This window comes from Tupaia chinensis, unplaced genomic scaffold (assembly GCF_000334495.1).
Source record: "Tupaia chinensis unplaced genomic scaffold, TupChi_1.0 Scaffold000568_1, whole genome shotgun sequence".
Lineage (NCBI taxonomy): Eukaryota > Metazoa > Chordata > Mammalia > Scandentia > Tupaiidae > Tupaia > Tupaia belangeri.
In genome coordinates this window covers 351,763-356,724 of record NW_006160082.1, presented here as the reverse complement: position 1 = coordinate 356,724, position 4,962 = coordinate 351,763, and the positions used below count along the sequence as shown (strand labels likewise).

The window sequence follows — 4,962 nt, the reverse complement described above, 5'->3', positions numbered from 1 at the left end:
CCCGCGGCGCCGCCGCCGCGGCCGCCCTCCCCCTCCATCTCCCTTTTTCCGATCCCGCAGGTCGCTCCGAGAGGAATCCGGGAGACAGCGGACGCCCGTCCCTTCACAGCCCCGGCTGCAGCCCCAGGAGCCGCGGGCCCAGAGCGCGGACGCGGAGACGAGTCTCTTTCCCGCTCTGGCCGCACGGCTAGCTCCTCCGCCTCCTCCCCCTTCGGCGGGCACCGCTAGTACCGCGCAACCAAACCGCCCCCTGCTCCACCGCCTCCTCGTTCACGCCGCTCCGCCCACAGCCAGCAAGGTAGGGGAGCCATTCGAGCCGCCCTCGTTGATTGGGCACAGGGCGCGCGCGTATGTCAACGCCGGCTCTTACTGGACAAGCCGCTCTGACATTTCCCCAGCCGCCCCGCCCCGCTCCTCGAATTGTTGTTGCTTGGCGGGGAGGCAGGAGAGGGAGGAGCGCGGCTACTCGGATTGGTGAAACCCGATGTTCTGCCCCGCCCATTTCTTCTAGGGCGCACGCGCTGTCAAGACCTTCCCTTCTCTGACCTCCCCAGAACCGTCACACCCCTTATTCCCCAGCCTCAATCTGTTAGTAAACAGTGTCTAGTAGTCAGGAGGCGCTCAGGGTCTGTGATTGGCTGCTCCTGAAAGAGGCGGGGAGGACTGATTGGAAAGTTTGGTCCGCCAATCACCATGGTCAGAGGAGGGGCCTAGAGGGAAGTGCTAGTCACCCACGTGTCTGCTGACACACCTGAAGGTCTCAGGCTGCGATCCACAGGTGTGTGACCACCTGGAAGAGAGCGTGCCCTAAAAAGATGTCACTGTCCCTAGTGAGCCCTAAACAAATTAAGTGGAGTTCGTGCTTAAATAAAGGTAAGTCCTGGACTTGACAAAAATTCACAGTTCCAGTTTCTTATGAGCAGTTTTACAAAGGAGCGGTATTTCCATTTTGTACAAGATTCTTTCTGGGTGCCGAAAGGATACAAAGATTAATAAAGTGAAATACAATTCCTGCCCTTTAGCAGCTTGCAATAGAACGTGAGAAACATTTTTTACATATACACTGGAAACTATAAAGCAGAATTTGAAATGAAACATTCTACAAAGCATTAGAGAAATGCACAGATGGCAATAATTATTCTCAGTGGAGGATCTGAGGAAGGCTTTTAGGGGAAGGAGGCATTTGAAATAACCAATTTAAAAGGTGGGTAAGACAGAAATACTGGCAGCAGGCATTTCATGCAGAGATGATAGCTGTGAACAGAGGCCTTGAGTAGAGAAGGCAAGAGTGGGTTAAGTGATTGATAAGACTAGATGGAAGTGTGATGTAAGAGATATGGCCGAAAAGCTAAGATGCACAAAGATAATGGAGAATCTTGAATGCTATGCCAAACAATGCAGTTTTATTTGGTATGCAAAATAAAATTTACTGTACTGCTTTTTCGAAAGCTTCAAATAACAGTTCCCCTATCAAAGCTTTTCTCTTGGAAACTAGCCTTGATTATAGTAAAAGAATGGTTGCAAAAAGAAGAGGGAAATAGCAGGGCAGGAATACAGTTACAAGGACAGAATTGATGGGGGCCTAATTTCTAGTACTGGACATAAGAGTAGGAAAAAGAGGTTTAAAGATGTATATTTGGAACTGGCCTCATAGCTATGAATAAGGAACTGAATCCCACATGGCCCGATAAATAGTTTGAATCACAGCCTTGGTGGCTTAAAACATACCAAGCGCATGTTTTAAGCCCAAATCCTAACAGCATGGAGAAATGGAAGAAAAAGGATTGTAGTGTGACCGTGCCCCCATTGGAGTAGGGAGTGCTTTTTCTCACACATCCTCTAGCCTAAATAAATAAATAAATAAGATGTACTTGATGTGCAATCTGGCATTGTCATGGAAAAGAATTGAACTCTTTCTTGATCAATGCCAGCTAGAAGTTAGATTTTTTTTCTCTTTTTAAATTTTTTTAAAATAATTATCTTACTTAACTTTATTTATTTATTTATTTATTTTTATTTGACCAGAGAGAAAGATGGAAGGAGAGGGTGAGGGTGGGGGTGGGGGGGTGGTGAAAAAGCAAGCCACCAGGTCCAGGACTCAAACCACAGTCTGCCACGGGGGAGTCCAACACCCTTAACCACCATGCCACCTGACAGCCCCAGAAGTGGTCTTTTAGATTAAGCATCGATTAACAAGGGTTAACAAAATTTTTCTTTTAAGAGCTAGATAGTAAATACAAATTTACTCATAGTTTATGTTTTGCAGGCTACATCACCTTTTTCATATTACCCTACTCCACCATTTAGCTTGCAAGCAGTCATAGACAATAAATAAACTAATAAGTACAGCTGTGTATAAGCAAACTTTTTTTATGGACATCGGATTTGGCTTTCACATATTAGGTTGGTGCGAAACCAATTGCCGTTTTGGACTATAAATTTTAAATCATTATAACTAGGCTCTATCCCATCTTTATTAATCAAAATAAGAACTGTTACAATCAACACATTTTTGCCAATGAGAAATAAGTTTGTTTATCCCTGTAAGCGTAAAAGTCCATGCTTCAGGATTCCTCGAACTCTTGGAAAGCATCTTCTGTATCTTACTGGTTGTGGAAGTGTTTTCTCTGCAAAAACTCGCTGAGATGCTTGAAGAAGTGGTGTTCAGTTGGTGAGAAGTCAGTTGAATATAGTGGGTGAGGCAAAGCTTCCTAGCCCAATTTGTTTTACTTTTGAAGCATTGTTTGTGCAACGTGCAGTCCGGCATTGTCAGAGAGAAGAATCGAACCCTGTGTTGACCAATGCGGGCTGCAGACATTGCAGTTTTCAGTGCATCTCATTGATTTGCTGAGCACACTTCTCAGATGTACTGGTTTCAGGGATTCAGAAAGCTGTAGTGGATCAGACCCCAGCAAACAGTGACCATGACCTCTTTTGGTGCAAGCTTGGCTTTGGGATGTGCCTTGGAGCTTCTCCTCAGTCTAGCCACTGAGCTGGTCATCATCAGTTGTCATATAAAGTCTACTTTTTACCACATGTCACAATCTGATTGAGAAACTATTCATTGTTGTTGCATAGAATAAGAGAAGACAACTCTTTTTTTTTAAGTTTTTTTTTTAACAGAGGAAGCTTGGTGGTGGATATGTGGCCACTTGATGTTGTGCTTAAGAGAATTCAGGATTGCTCTTTTATACAATGTAAATGTTCCCCTACACATGTATACATAATTCTTATCAAAATTCAATTTAGTCACTAAAAGAAGATTCGCTATCTGAACTTTCTTCTGTAGCTTTTTCAGTTTCACCATCAGGCACTGGATCATCTGGCCTCTCCAGAAGGTCTGGGTCTAGTCCTTCTGATATCTTTTTGTTTCTGTTGCCATCACTGGAACTACCTGTGATTGCTCTGAAGTGGCTTCCGAATATGATCCATTTGTGACACTAGTGACACTTAAAGGAGATACTTCCAATGTAATATGATCTAGGCCCGGGATAGATGACAACTTTGCATCTAAAATATTAAGAGTTGTTTCAATTTGTTGGATACGAAGAGAAAGGTCTGCCCGCTTCTCCTCACAAACTGAAGAAAAACGGTTGAGGAACTGTACAGTGTGCACCACAAACTGGTTTAGAAATGCCACCATTCTTTTCTACTGAATAGCTGGCAACTTGGCCAGGTCTATGCCTGACCCCATCCATTTCCTCAGCGGGTGGGGGACTCGAGGTTTGCCCACAAACCCTCCCAGGTGGGGCCCCAAGACAAATCTTCAAAATGATAATTTTTTTAAAAAATTTATTTTTGGTAACCTCATGAGGCACCCATTTACTGAGGTTTTATGTTTGTTTGTATGTTGGTTTTTTGGTTTTTTTTTTTTTTAGGATTTTTGTCATAGGTGTGTGTGTTCATCAGAGAGACAAAGACAGTGAGAGAGAAAGTGAGAAATTACCCATGGGGGGATGGCCATAGTGCAATCCCTTCTCCTCCATTCTACTCCTGGGATTTGGGGTGCACACATACATGCACCTTGCATGATTTTCTTTCTCCCCCTGCTCCAGCATGATTTTCAGGTCCAGTACTGGAGCCACAGCCCACCATGTGGGAACCATGAGTCTAAACCAGCACGCTACCTGCTCACTCAGTTTATCCAACTTTTTCACCTTTCCAATTTTCTTCAAATGTCAACTGACCTTAAAATAGTCAATGTTGAATTCTTTGGCAACTTCGCTTATAATTGTAAGAGGACCATCTTTGATGACTACCCTCAATTGGTCGTTGTCAGCTTCTGAGGGCCAGTCACTGCACTCCTTGTCTTCAAAGTTCTCAGATCCTTTGCAAAACTTCTTGAACCACTACCACATCGTGCATTCATTAGCAGTGCCTGGGCCAATGTGGTGTTGTTGTTATGAGTGGTCTCTGCTGCTTTATGACCCATTTTGAACTCAAATAAGAAAAGTGCTCAGGACCAGCAGATAGTGAAAGGGTTAAAACTCATGCTAGGCACATGTGCATGTATGCCCAAAATCCCGAGAGGAGAGTGGAGGAGATGGAATTGCAGTGTGGCCATCCCCCCGAGCGGGTAATTTCTAGCTCTCTGTCTCTCTGCCTCTCTGTCTTTCTGGCAAGCACACACACCCTCTAGCAAAAATCTCTCTCAAGAAAAAAGAAAATCGCTCAAATTTTCTTTTTGTCTAACGTAATTTCCATTGTCTAAAATAAACAGCAAGTAATAAGTTATTAGCCAAAAAAAATGAAAAATGTACGTTAAAGTGATGTATAACATAACTGCATTTATTTAGGAACATATACAGTATCAACTGGCAAATTTCCACAATGTGAAACCACAATTACTTTTGCACCAACCTAGTAATTTTCGTATGTCACAATAGTTTATTCCTCTTCAACTATTAAGTGGTTCTTTTTCTTTTCTTTTTTTTTTTTTTTGAGAGGTTTTTGCTATAGGGT

The 4,962-nt window shown here is 43.5% G+C and overlaps 1 pseudogene; it reads right to left on the bottom strand.

Annotated features, from left to right (window-relative positions):
• Positions 1 to 3,245: 3,245 nt before the first annotated feature.
• Positions 3,246 to 3,694, bottom strand: LOC114009587 (WASH complex subunit 3 pseudogene; annotated as a pseudogene).
• Positions 3,695 to 4,962: the final 1,268 nt, after the last annotated feature.